The sequence below is a fragment of the Natator depressus genome, chromosome 25, assembly GCF_965152275.1.
Source record: "Natator depressus isolate rNatDep1 chromosome 25, rNatDep2.hap1, whole genome shotgun sequence".
Classification (NCBI taxonomy): Eukaryota; Metazoa; Chordata; order Testudines; family Cheloniidae; genus Natator; species Natator depressus.
This window is the reverse complement of record NC_134258.1, coordinates 9,169,602-9,184,295: the sequence shown is the minus strand read 5'-3', so window position 1 is coordinate 9,184,295 and position 14,694 is coordinate 9,169,602. Positions and strand designations below refer to the sequence as shown.

At 44.3% G+C, this 14,694-nt stretch overlaps 1 protein-coding gene across 1 annotated transcript in view; it reads right to left on the bottom strand.

Annotated features, from left to right (window-relative positions):
• The window catches only part of KDM4B (lysine demethylase 4B), a 210,431-nt gene that overhangs the window by 21,751 nt on the left and 173,986 nt on the right, over positions 1–14,694 (bottom strand). The window contains exons 27-29 of the mRNA XM_074939369.1: positions 8,061–8,169; positions 4,829–4,907; positions 1,061–1,281 (exon numbers count right to left, since the gene is read on the bottom strand). The gene's annotated coding sequence lies outside the window, so the exon portion shown is untranslated. The remainder of the gene's footprint in view (positions 1–1,060; positions 1,282–4,828; positions 4,908–8,060; positions 8,170–14,694) is intronic.

The window sequence follows — 14,694 nt, the reverse complement described above, 5'->3', positions numbered from 1 at the left end:
ATTGTTTCATGCCTCATTGACTGCAAAAGTTTTTAGATTTAGTCAACATGTGAATAGGAAATCTCAGGGTAGCCGTACCCTTTTTTCCCCTCCCATGGATAAAGTCCACATTTGTATAGGTTTTTTGGCTGTTTCTTTTTTTTTATTTAAAGTTTGTGGGTATTTTATTTCAAATTAAACTAGGGGCATTATTTACAGCCCTTCACTGAGGGACCAATAAACAACAGTTGCTATTGTTGAGGCCTATTAATATTATTAGTTTCCAAGGGGACATCTCTAAAAAGATACAAGCAATCTAAAAAGACTGTGCAAGGCAGTTCAAACACATCCATCTTCCAGGGGACTCCCCTTCATTCAGCTGCGCTGACTGAACAAAGCTCATCTGCAATCACCTCAACCTATTGTTATTCTTTAACATTTATATTGCAGTAACATCTAAAGGCCATACACTGTGCTGGGCACTGTACAAAAATATAGTCAACCAGTCTTTGCCCCAAAGGGCTCACGGTTTGAAAGACAAGATGTAATGGATGGATGAGCCACAAGAGTGGGTTGGCACAGGGGAGGCAAGGTAACAATAAATATAAGAGGACATGCTGATTCCTGCCCACTCAGTAGCAGTAGAATTAATATCATTGTAAAAGGCGCTGATCAGATCTCCTCTGGAATACGGCGCACAGTTCTGGTCACCCACGTTCAAGAAAGATGAATTCAGACTGGAACAGGTGCAGAGAAGGGCTGTTAGGATGATCAGGGGAATGGAGAGCCTGTCTTGCGAGAGGAAACTAAAAGGTTTTAAAGAGTTGGCTGAGGAGCTGCCTGAAATGTTAATGTTGATTTTCAATAACGCTTGGAACACGGGGGGACATTCCAGAAGACTGGAAGACAGCTAATGTTGTGCCCATATTTAAAAAGGATAAACGGGATGACCTGGGTAATTATAGGCCTGGCTTCTTCTGAAAGGAACCCAAAGTACTTTACAAGCCTTTTTAACCGGTTCCTCCCCCTCCACCCACCTGGTAGAAAAATTGAAATCCAAAATATTTCAATTCTGAAGTACCTCTACAGTGCCTTATGGGTGTTGTAGGTTAGGTGCCACATGCTCCCATTTCCCTCTGTTCAGAAGTACAGGTGGAAGACCATTGCTCCTCCAGCTGGGCTATGGGTTGTCTAGTGATGGTATTTGTAATGACCTCCTGTTGAGAGGGGAGGAAATTGCTTTCCTCATCAAACCGCTTTTCACTGACAGATTGGTTATTTTCCACCCCTCTGGATCATCACCTGGGGTAAGAAGTTGCACAGAACATGGATTTAAAAAAAAAAAAAAAATACAAACCTCACACACCAAACACCTTTTAATTCAACTGGTTGAAATTACACAGGGAGATTATTAGTTTTTTGTATGATTTGATTCAATTAATTAGCTTGAGAATATCAGCACAGCCAGGCAAGCAAAGAAAAACAGAGATAAATCCTTGCCATAACACAGCTTCATCTTTTAAAGTCAATTAACTCTTAGTTATTAGCTTTTAATTAGGGAATAATAATGACACCATTAATACATTTTATTATACTTGTCAGCAGACAGCTGTTCCAAACAGATTTTATTATCAGATCTTGGCGGCTTTTCTCTGCTGTGATCCCATATTTCTAAGCATATTGACGTGACTCCCCCCTGCCCCTAACCCAGGGGGTACAGCAGTTAAGCCTCAGCTCCCAAATGTGCAACTCATCACACAGAAAGCACAAGGGCCTCCAATCTAAGGTGGATCTGTATCATCTCCCCGCTGCAGCAGGAGCTGGCTCCAAATCGGAACTCTTGGCCAGATTCCAAGGAGGAACAAGAAGAGGGAGGAACGAGAATGAACGTCTCTTCAATTCCCTCCAAAACTTCAAAGGAATTTAGGCCTTACATAATACATGGGCGCTTGTGTTTATTTTAAATAATCTAAACTGGGTTCTCTGTCCCAAAGAATTCCAGCAGCAGCGGGATCCAGTCTTGACTGCACATTTGATGTCTCTCTCACAGGTAATTAACATTCCTTTCTTCACTCATTTCTGGGGGGGGGGGGGGGGGGGGGGGAGAATGTTGGATGTATGCCAAATGCCAGTCTTACACCTCAGTTCGTAACATCTGAGCTTTTGTCACGATAAGATGCCAACAATCTCCCTGGTTTTCTTCAGAGCAAGCAACGCGGCTTTTCTAGCTCCCAAAGAGTTCCGGGTAATTTTACAGCACTGTAGAAATGTTGGGGAATCTTTTGGGTTTTTTTTTTTTATTTTTTAAATCAAGAATCTCAAATAAAATTTATCCAGTTGAAATCTCATTTCTGCCAACCCACCTGGTGCCCACTGTATTACTATAAAGATCTGACAATGGTAAAGTCTATGGAAATCCCACACAGAGTATTCTCTTGTCCAAAACTGGTCCAGAAATTCTCACTTCAAATCCTGCTCTTAAGACCCTCCACTACCAGACACCCACAGCAAACTGCCTAAGGGTAATGACCAGGCGGGCAGGGATGGTGTCCCTAGCCTCTGTTTGCTTGATTACCTCTTCTGTTCATTCCCTCTGAAGCACCTGGCATTGGCTGCTGTCGGAAGACAGGATAATGGGCTTTGGTCTGACCCAGTATGGGCGTTCTTATATTCTTTCATTAACATCGCATTGTCCACTGTATTATCAAATCAAATACTCTGAGGGCTCTGAGTTGTTCACTCTGTTAATACTTATAACCACAAGTTCCTGGCATTGTCACACCCTCATCCTTCCCCTTCCTTATCACCACTGTGTTCTACACCCACCTTCTCCCTAGGTAGGTTTGTAAGCTGTTAGGGGCAGGGACCTTCGTTTATTGTGTGGGTCACAGGACCCAGCACAGTAAGGTCACAAGTCTGACTAGGTCCTCTGGGTGCAATTGGGTGAGAGAAATATGTACAAATGCAATAAATTCCCCTTGATTGTGGCCTTTTTCAGGTTCATATTAAAATACGAAACAATGACAAGATTCTCCTGGATGAATGGTTTACAGTAATGCAGTGGGTTCCCCCCAGTAAGATTTTCTAGACAACTTCTTCTCCATTTGGGCCACAATTAAAGATGACAAACTGTCAGGGCTGCAGCAGTTCATGTTGGCGCAGAGATCACATGCTCCCTGAAAGTGAAGAAATCTGTTCATTAAAGAGACAAGGGGATGAGGTAATCTCTTTTATTGGACCAGCTTCTGCTGGGGAGAGAGACAAGCTTTCGAGTTTACACAGAGCTCTTCTTCAGGTCTGTACTTGGAGAGTCACAGCTAAATACACGGTGGAACAGGCTGTTTAGCATAAGTAGTTCACCTTGAAGGGTCCCTTGAAACGTGTGAAGTGGACCAGAGGGGGCGGGGGGGGGAAGAAGTGGGTGGGGAAGGCAGCTATGACTGGAGGGGTGTTAACAGCCACTTCACCTTGAATGTCCCTTGCAACATGTGTGAACTACTTATGCTAAACAATCTGTTCCACCTTGTATTTAGCTGTGATGCTCTGAGTACATTTTAACAAACTGAAGAAGAGCTCTGTGTAGCTCAGAAGCTTGTCTCTCTCACCAACAGAAGTTGATCCAATAAAAGATGTTATCTCACCCACCTTGCGTCTTTAATATCCTTGGATCAATGTAGCTATAACACTGCATACAGAAATGTGTTCATGGCAGGCATTCTCCTTTCACCAAGCACTTGGCAGTCAAAGCCCTTTGAAATAAATCAGCCTGACACGGGAGTAAGCCAGCTGCAAGAATCCACTTGCAGTTATCCAAAGAAAACATACAATTGTTACAATAAAAGCAAGATTGTTAAAGGCAGATACTAAATGGAGAAACTTTCTTGCACTGTGGATCAAAATAAAAATAGACTAGACAAGACAAAGGAGGGGAGAAAGAAAGGGTTATATCATCTCCATTTTACAGACAGGGAAACTGAGGCATGGAGGTGGAGTGACATCCAAATTCCAGGTCAGCGGCAGAAACTGGAATAGAACCCAGGTCTTCCGACTGCTACTCTAGCACCTTATTCAGCCAACCCACTGCCTCTCACTAGAGCTAGACTTATTGCAGCAGTCTCTTGGCCCTTCATGGCCTAATTCTGTACTTATTTTCATCCTGTGCACTGCCAAAGATCTCGATGCAACAGCAGATAGTGTAGCATCAGCCCAGAATTTGGCCTTAAGAATTCGTTTCCCTGTGCAATGCTGCAGGTGTTTTGAAAGCTGTAGAGGTGCAATACAACATCTCAAAGTCCTCAAACATCATTGTTTGTTTGCACAGGTGACAAAAGCTGGGGACAGCCTCAGGCTGTTCATCGAAGCAGGTTTGGAATTCTCGGTGGAATTAAAACCTCTTCACCAGAGAGGCACTTTTTTGTGTGTTTGGCTGTATCACCGAAAATCCCCCCAAAATGACCAAATTAAGTTTCACCAAATATTGTCCCCAAATACATTTTGAGGCCAAGATCATACATGAGACACTTCGGCCCTGATGGTAACTAACGTTAAAAAAAAAAAGTAGCGATAAACTGCATTGAGCAGAGGCTTACAAAGGGAATGCCTTCTCAGACATAATGAGCACCACTTACATTACTTCCAGCTAATGGCAGTTCTCCTTTAGCTCAAGTGCTACCATTTGAGATCATACGCTCATGCAGGAAGTGAGGAGCCTCAATTTAAGTCCCAGCAGAGGGACCGATTCCTCATGTTTCTTAATGAGACATGTCAATGCAAAACAACTAAACACCAACGCAGAGATCCCACACAGGCAATTACCAGGGTTCTGTGGCAGGTGACAGAATTAACTTACCTGTACACTGGAGTTCTGCAAATAGATCCGAACTCCCCTTCCCCTCATTCCCTGTGTGGTTCCATGGTTTGCCAGCGGCCTGGAAACGAGAACAAAAGGAGGGTGGGTTCACATACAACAATGGTGAGCACTGCCTGTGTGCTGGAGTGCACAGCTCCTCTGGGTTTCCCCCAGCTCTGGGTGGCAGAGAGCAGTTGCTTCCAAGAGAGGCTATCTGCAGAGGGGCGTGAATGATAGAGTGGTCAGTGCTTTGCATCTCTTCATTCAAACGGGGGCAACAAAATAAAGCTCGCTGCAAGCTGGGCAGGTGAAGAGTGGTTTGCCCTCTACTTAATAGCCCTTCAGCGTGGTGAGAGCGAGGTTCGGCAGGTGCCCTGACTGAGTTGTTAGTGCCAATCCAGTGATCACCATGTCATTCTCTTGCCAGGGGATTAATTTCTGATTTTACTGCTGCTCTTTATCACAGAGACAGCTTTGAAAGGCACAAATTTTCCAACCCACAATGGACCTGTCACAATGACAATTATATTTAACAGCAGCAGTTCGGTCTCGCCTTTGAAGGGCTCCGATTACTGCAGTAAATAGAAGCATATTAGAGAGGTGTGGGGAGTGACAAGACACTGACAGGCGGTATTCCTATCACATCACAGCACTGCAAGGGGCCAGGAGCACACTGTGGCCTTGACAAAGTAGCTCCAGCAGGGCATTATTTTCACTGGGCTTTGGGTGCAGCAGAGGAGAGGCAGAAGAGCGACTAGAGATTTAAAAACACACTCCTGGTACATTACTGCAGTGAAGAGAATGCATGGTGCAAATAAAGTTATTTCAGAAAAATGCAGCACCAAGGGAAGTTTACTCCCCTCTTTCCAAGTCAGCCGCCTTGCAGAGAGAAAAATACTGCAGCCCTGCAAGCAGAGGAGTAAGTAGGTGTACAAAGTTTGGGCTTTGAGATCAGTGGTGGCACTGGGCAATTGCTTCGGGTACCAAGCAGCTCAATGGGGTCCCCAATTTAATATTACCCCCAAAAGACCATTCATCATATTTGACATGGACTTATTTAATGTGGACTTTTAAACAAGCGTATTAATATGTTTGTGTTGGTATATTTTTTGGTTCATGGAAATAATGCAATTAGTAGTTTTAGGAAGTGGGTGAGGAGTAAGGGGTCTCCCCCGCACCCAAAAAATATTCCTGCTTAGGAAACCCACTGGGCTAGCACCGCCTTTGTGTGAGATGCAGTATTTTAAAGATATAGAGGTAACTGAATAGCTAAGGAGGAGTCTACTGTTTAGAGCAGACGACCAGTAGTCAGGATTTCTAAATTCAATTCCCAGCCCCTCCCAGTGATTTGCCAGGTGACATTGGGAAAGTCACTTGTCCATTTCCAAATTTGGGTGCCTAAACGTAGACCCCTTCATAAACAGTGGCCTGATTTTCAGAGGGGCTGAAGTCAATGGGATCTGCAGATGCTGAGCCCCTCTGAAAATGGTTGAAGATTTAGGCCTTAACCCACAGTGGTAAGATAGATACCGCCTCTCCCCCTCCCGCTCGATTATGAGAACCTATTAACATGTACAGAGTGGCTTGGGGTCCTTAGTTTAAGAGCACTATAGAAGGTAAAAGTATTAGGATTCATCATTAAATAGGGAGAATTTAGTGCAAAAAAGTCCAAATCAGTGGAGCTGAACAGAGAAGGCATAAGTCTATAAAGTGGTTTCATCCCCTGAATAATGACAAAGCTTTGGATTGCCATCCTTTTCAGATTTGTATTTGAACATCTGAAGTCAAGCCTATCCCTAGTTTATACTCCTAGGGGAATTCTGCGCCAAAAAATTAAAAATTCTGTGCACGTTTTAAAATTCTGCATATTTTCTGTGTCAAAATATAATCACATCAGTTTCAATTATTTTTGGTCATTTATTTGAAAATACCCGTCAGCAAGTATGTCTGTAACAATACAGACAATAAAAAGATTCAGGAAATGTTTTTTTGTCAAAAAGATTCCTTACTAGGCATATTAATACAGTACTCTGAGTAATAATTCATTTAAACTACAGCCACCCCATCCCCATGTGTCTCTGTGCCCCTGTACTCCCTCCCCATGTGTGTCTGTGCCCCCACTCAGCCACGCCCTGTCCCAAAGTAGCTCTGTACCCCCTCCCCCATCACCATGTGGTCCTGAACCTCCCCCGTGTCCCTGTGCCTCCACTCCCATTCAGCCCCTGCCCCAGTCTGTCCTCCCCCACTAGCCCTTATGAGCCTGTCTGACCCCCGCAGCATCCCATGCTGTCTCCACCTAGCCTGTATCCTGACCTGGCCTTCAGGCCCTGCAAAGAAGACAGGCTCTTTCTCTTCCCTAGCTGGCCAGGAGCTGCTGTTGTGTTCTAGCGCCACAGCACCCTCTGGTGGGCAAAAGGCGGAACTGCTGCAACATTTTGGCAGTTTTTTTCTGTGCAAAACATTAAAATATGCATGGCTCATTAATTATGCATGCAATAGTGCAGAATTCCCCCAGAAGTAAACAGTTTTGGTTCCAAGTGGGATTCAAACCCAGAAGCAGCCTATTTTCCCAACCCAGCTACACTAAAGGAGTCTAATCTAGCAGAAAAAGACATAACAAGAACCAGTGGCTGATGGCGAAAGCCAGACAAATTTCAAATTAGAAATTAGGCCCAAGTTAATAACAGTGAGGGTGAGTAACCATTGGAACGAACTATCAAAGCGGTGGATTCTCCATCTCTGGATGTCTTCTGATTAGGACCAGATGCCTTCCTGGAAGACATACTTTACCTAAACAAGATATTGGGCTTAATGAAGGGTTAACCGTGAAATTCAGTGGCCTGTGTTGTACAGGTCAGACAAGATGATCTAGAGTCTTTGTGGCCTTAAAAATCTATGAAAAATCTCAACTACTGTTCTTATCAAACTTCAGCCAAAACAGTGGGAAACGCATGGGAACAGCTGCGCTCATGAGATTTCCACTACTTGGGGGTCAGAAATCTCACGTGAATGATTTATGCTAGGTCACAGCACCTCTAAATCCCAGCCTCAAATTGAGTTTTACACCTGAACCCCAGATTACACTGGACCCAGACGCATTACTTCCTTGGCCTAGTTACTCTCCAAACTGATTACATGGTAAGAGACCCAAGGAAGAGACACAGCCCTTATCCACAGGCAGAGAGTGAGGAGGCCTTAGGCTGTTTGGAGAATTTAAGCACAGCTTTCTTACCACTATCATCTCTTCAAAATATCTGTGAATCCTCCTGTATCTAGGATCAAGTCAGGTTCATTCTTTGCTGGCAGTTGTCTAGTGGATGAATCTGTGCCTCTCTGCTGCGCTAATTGAGAAAGAAAAAACAATTGCAGCACCCTGGCTTGTATCAAAAGTAACCAACCATTCTCCTCCAACCCATGCAGACCTGCTTTGTGGTCTAGAGCCAGCTTGGCAACATGAGGAGGGCCTATGTCCATTCACTGATTTTCAAACCACGAGGACGAGGTCACTCCTGCTATAGAAACAGCCTGGCCAGGAGCCTGTTTGCTGGAGAGAGGCTGCAGCTCTGATATTCCAATATTAGCCGCAGGCATCTGAAATGCCAAGCCTAGGGCTGAAAGATAAGCCAAAGCCAGCAGCACATTGCCATGCCCTGCCACTTCAAGCTCTCATACGGTCTTCTACTGTGATCTAGGGCAATTCGCTTGCCCTTTCTGCCTCTGTTCTCCTGTTTGTAAAGCAGGCACGAAATCTCTCACAGGGGTGTTGGGAGGAGTCATGTTTCTGCAGTGCTTTGAGGTGGAAAGTGTTAAGTATCATTCAAATCTCAGTGCTAGGCCCAATCGGTATTAAGCACAGGTCCTCTGCTTAGGCTCCTGGCACTCTGCCCCATGTGCTATGCAGAAAGAACTGTCAATTTATTCCAAGCACCACGTTAAATGAGAACAATGGCATCTACAAATAGTGCCTGGTAGATAGGTAGGTATCAGCCACCTGGGTCCTCCAGGCATTCTACAGAAGAACATGATTGGTGCTCTTGCAGGCCTGGAAGAGTGAAAACAACAGGCTTCCCAGGAGGTGGCAGTCGATAAAGGGCGGTGAGATTGGAGACCGTACTTGCCCCAGAACCCTAACTGCAGCAGGTGCACCTCGCTGGGCCTTGTTGAGAATCCGTGAAATCAGTGTTCTCCACCTCCCTTTTGGAACAAACATGGAGCGTCTCCCCAACCCACTGTCATCTTAGCTGTGGGAGGACTATAGTAGCTTCCACTTCGACCCCACCATTGCCGACACTACCCTAAAAAGAAAAGGAGTACTTGTGCCACCTTAGAGACTAACCAATTTATTTGAGCATAAGCTTTCGTGAGCTACAGCTCACTTCATCGGATGCATACTGTGGAAAGTACAGAAGATCTTTTTATACACACAAACCATGAAAAAATGGGTGTTTACCACTACAAAAGGTCAAGAACACTATCCCCGATAATGTCACGGCTAACCTGGTGACTGAACTTTGTGACTTTGTCCTTACCCATAACTATTGTACATTTGGGGACAATGTATACCTTCAAATCAGCGGCACTGCTATGGGTACCCGCATGGCCCCACAGGATGCCAACATTTTTATGGCTGACTTAGAACAACGCTTCCTCAGCTCTCGTCCCCTAACGCCCCTACTCTACTTGCGCTATATTGATGACATCTTCATCGTCTGGATCCACGGAAAAGCAGCACTTGAGGAATTCCACCATGATTTCAACAATTTCCATCCCACCATCAACCTCAGCCTGGTCCAGTCCACACAAGAGATCCACTTCCTGGACACTACAGTGCTAATAAACGATGGTCATGTAAACACCACCCTATACCGGAAACCTACTGACCGCTATTCCTACCTACATGCCTCCAGCTTTCACCCTGACCACACCACATGATCCATTGTCTACAGCCAAGCTCTGCGATACAACCGCATTTGCTCCAACCCCTCAGACAGAGACAAACACCTACAAGATCTCTATCAAGCATTCTTAGAGCTCCAATACCCACCTGCGGAAGTGAAGAAACAGATTGATAGAGCCAGAAGAGTTCCCAGAAGTCACCTACTACAGGACAGGCCTAACAAAGAAAATAACAGAACGCCACTAGCCGTCACCTTCAGCCCCCAACTAAAACCCCTCCAAAGCATTATTAAGGATCTACAACCTATCCTGAAGAATGACCCAACACTCTCACAAATCTTAGGAGACAGGCCAGTCCTTGCCTACAGACAGCCCCCCAACCTGAAGCAAATACTCACCAACAACCACATACCACACAACAGAACCACTAACCCAGGAACCTATCCTTGCAACAAAGCCCGTTGCCAACTGTGCCCACATATCTATTCAGGGGACACCATCACAGGGCCTAACAACATCAGCCACACTATCAGAGGCTCGTTCACCTGCACATCCACCAATGTGATATATGCCATCATGTGCCAGCAATGCCCCTCTGCCATGTACATTGGTCAAACTGGACAGTCTCTACGTAAAAGAATAAATGGACACAAATCAGATGTCAAGAATTATAACATTCATAAACCAGTCGGAGAACACTTCAATCTCTCTGGTCACGCGATTACAGACATGACAGTTGCGATATTACAACAAAAAAACTTCAAATCCAGACTCCAGCGAGAGACTGTTGAATTGGAATTCATTTGCAAATTGGATACAATTAACTTAGGCTTGAATAGAGACTGGGAGTGGCTAAGTCATTATGCAAGGTAACCTATTTCCCCTTGTTTTTTCCTACCCGCCCCCAGACATTCTTGTTAAACCCTGGATTTGTGCTGGAAATGGCCCACCTTGATTATCATACACATTGTAAGGAGAGTGATCACTTTAGATAAGCTATTACCAGCAGGAGAGTGGGGTGGGGGGAGAGAAAACCTTTTGTAGTGGTAAACACCCATTTTTTCATGGTGTGTGTGTATAAAAAGATCTTCTGTACTTTCCACAGTATGCATCTGATGAAGTGAGCTGTAGCTCACGAAAGCTTATGCTCAAATAAATTCGTTAGTCTCTAAGGTGCCACAAGTACTCCTTTTCTTTTTGCGAATATAGACTAACACGGCTGTTACTCTGAAACCTGATACTACCCTACTCACACATCTGTGCCTCCTCTCTTCTCCAGCTTCATTTGTTTGGGGCTCAGCTGAAACAGTCCTTCAGACATTTTATTACAGAGTGGTCTCGATTCTCCATTTGCCTTGCACCTTAACAGTCATTTAAACCATTGCAAAGACCAGACCACTTTCCCTTGCTATTAATGACTGCAAGAGGTGCAGGGCAATCGGATTAGGGGATTTTCTCGTAGGAGGAGAGTGGAGTGGAAAAGACTCAGCTGCCTCAGCTCCAGTAAAAGAACCTTCTGGAGAAAGTCTTCATTTTTGCTTCCTCTCCCCCCAGATTACCAAGCCATAGAGGAGGAGATGTCTAAAGCAACACCCTGATGTGACACCATCACCTTTAATCCTCAATGGAATTATCCCCAGCATCGAGCAAAAAAAATACTTAATATTCCCTTGCCCCAAAATGAGTAACTTTATCACTCTGTTTTAAAAACCACAATCTTATTGTAAGCAGAGCTACAGATTCCACATTCAGGAAAGGGGGAAGGAGAGGGGAGGGGTGGAAGTCTCTGAATACCTGAATACACGGAAAAGTTGCACCAGTTTAACTTAAATCACTTATTAAACCTGTGCGAATGCTATTTCAGCTTAAGAGTGGCTTCCTGAGGTTTAGCTTAACCTGATCAATTAAAGCTAAATTGAAACAAGTCACTCAAACCAAAATAAGTGTATCCCTATGCGGGGGATGTACTGGCTAAAAAGTAAAAAAAACAAAAAACAAAAAAAAACACCCACACCTTTATACACCGGTACAACTTCCTCAGGTAGACGAGCCCCGAGATTCAATCCACAGGAGTATGGTTCTGTATTCTTTTTATTCATTCATTTATTTAGTGCTGGTGAAAGGTGCAGGATTGACAGCCCTGGAGACTGAAATCCTATTAACTCAAGAGAAGAGGTAAAAACCGAGGCAAGAGCAGGGCAAGCTTTGCCTGCAGATAAGCCTCAACCCTGCTATGGAGGGGACCAAATGAAAGAGTGGAGCTGAGTGACAATATCTCATTCAGTCTTTTGCCTCTCTGTTGAGATCAGCAGCAAGAGGGAGAGCCTCGTGGCAATGGTTCTGAGTTGTGGACATTTGTCCTTGGGCAGCTGGAGTCCATCTCATTTCATACAGGCCATGGAATATCAGTGAGCTTTCGATCCCTACAGGTCTGGGTGGGATTTGAACTAGTGGTTTAGACAGTTTTTCAGATCTATCTTTCATTACTTAACCATGAAGCCTTCCAGTCCCCATTCTTAGGCCACCCTCAGATAGGAAAGAAAAAATGAAGTATTCTCTTGATTTTCATTTTTAATTGGATTCACTGTATTCATCTCCAAATACCTGGAGAGCTGAATAGGGAAAAAAACAGCTAGGAAGAGAGTGGATTGGAAATTTTTCAAGAAACACTGAATTTTTTAGTGAAATTGTCTATTTGGATGAAAAATTCCACAAATGTGTGTCAAACTGTTTCACAACACAAACAGGTGACATCCTGATCTAGAAAATAAGATAAGAAGTTTCAATCTGTACTAAGTAGCGGCTCCCTTTAATTTTTTTAAAAATCGATCATATCATTACTATGAGCATAATATGACACGGCTTGACATACAGCGTGTTTAAACACAGGTTTAAAGAGCGATTTAAGTCAAACTAGTCGTGCAACATTTCAGCAAGCAGCTGGATCTCCAGCACAATCAGCGTTTGGCTGTTAACTGAAAGGCCGATGGTCCAATCATAGAATCATAGAATATCAGGGTTGGAAGGGACCTCAGGAGGTCATCTAGTCCAACCCCCTGCTCAAAGCAGGACCGATCCCCAATTAAATCATCCCAGCCAGGGCTTTGTCAAACCTGACCTTAAAAACTTCTAAGGAAGGAGATTCCACCACCTCCCTAGGTAACACCTCCAGTGTTTCACCACCCTCCTAGTGAAAAAGTTTTTCCTAATATCCAACCTAAATCTCCCCCACTGTAACGTGAGACCATTACTCCTTGTTCTGTCATCAGCTACCACTGAGAACAGTCTAGAGCCATCCTCTTTGGAACCCCCTTTCAGGTAGTTGAAAGCAGCTATCAAATCCCCCCTCATTCTTCTCTTCTGCAGACTAAACAATCCCAGTTCCCTCAGCCTCTCCTCATAACTCATGTGTTCCAGTCCCCTAATCATTTTGGTTGCCCTCCGCTGGACTCCCTTCAATTTTTCCACATCCTTCTTGTAGTGTGGGGCCCAAAACTGGACACAGTACTCCAGATGAGGCCTCACCAATGTCGAATAGAGGGGAACGATCACGTCCCTCGATCTGCTGGCAATGCCCCTACCTATACATCTCAAAATGCCATTGGCCTTCTTGGCTACAAGGGCACACTGTTGACTCATATCCAGCTCCTCGTCCACTGTAACCCCAGGTCCTTTTCTGCAGACCTGCTGCCGAGCCATTCGGTCCCTAGTCTGTAGCGGTGCATTGGATTCTTCCGTCCTAAGTGCAGACTCTGCACTTGTCCTTGTTGAACCTCATCAGATTTCTTTTGGCCCCATCCTCTACTTTGTCTAGGGCCCTCTGTATCCTATCCCTACCCTCCAGCGTATCTACCTCTCCTCCCAGTTTAGTGTCATCTGCAAACTTGCTGAGGGTGCAATCCACACCATCCTCCAGATCATTGAAGATATTGAACAAAACCGGCCCCAGGACCGACCCTTGGGGCACTCCACTTGATACCGGCTGCCAACTAGACATGGAGCCATTGATCACTACCCGTTGAGCCCAATAATCTAGCCAACTTTCTATCCACCTTATAGTCCATTCATCCAGCCCATACTTCTTTAACTTGCTGGCAAGAATACTGTGGGAGACCATGTCAAAAGCTTTGCTCACTCAGGGACATGACTATATCTTTAGAAGAGTAGTTAAGTGCTGGATTAGGCTTCCAAGGGAGGTTGTGGAATCCCATCACTGGAGGTTTAACAACACGTTGGACAAATACCTGTCCCGGCTGTTCTAGGTTTACTTGGTCGTGCCTCAGCACAGGGGACTGGACTTGATAACTTCTCCAGGTCTCTTCCAGCCTTACATTTCCAGGATTGTATCTCATGCCATCTTATGCACTATTACTACTGACATGTCATGAAATGTAAAAATGAAAAATGAAAAAAAAATCAAAATAAAATATTTTGTTCTGAAACGAAATTTAAAAATTTTCCTCATAAATGAAGTTTTCAAAATGGTTTTTGGGTTTTTTTTTTTTTGAATTTCTATTTGGCAGCAAATTTAAAAAACTTGCTTTGTTGTAATCTGGAATGGAAACAAATTTCAAAAACATCAACTGTCCACAAAACAGAAATGCCAAGTTCCGACCCGCTCTAGTTAGGAAGGGTTTCAGTGCATCCTTTGAAGCAGCAACATTGATGCAGAACACATACCAATGGCTGGAAAAGAGAAATGTCAAAACAAAATAACCCCAACTGGTACATGTGCTATGAGAGAGCTGAAACATGGATTCCAGGAGCATCTGAGGTGGCCCTTTTATAGATTCAGAGATTCCAATGCCAGAAGGGACCATTGCGATCATCTTGTCTGACAACCTGTATAACAGGCCATAAAACTTCCCCAAAGTAATTCCTAAAGCAGATCTTTTAGATAAAATCAAGGTTGGATGTTTAAAATTGCCAGTGAGAGAATCCACCACGACCCTTGGGCAATTGTTCCTAGT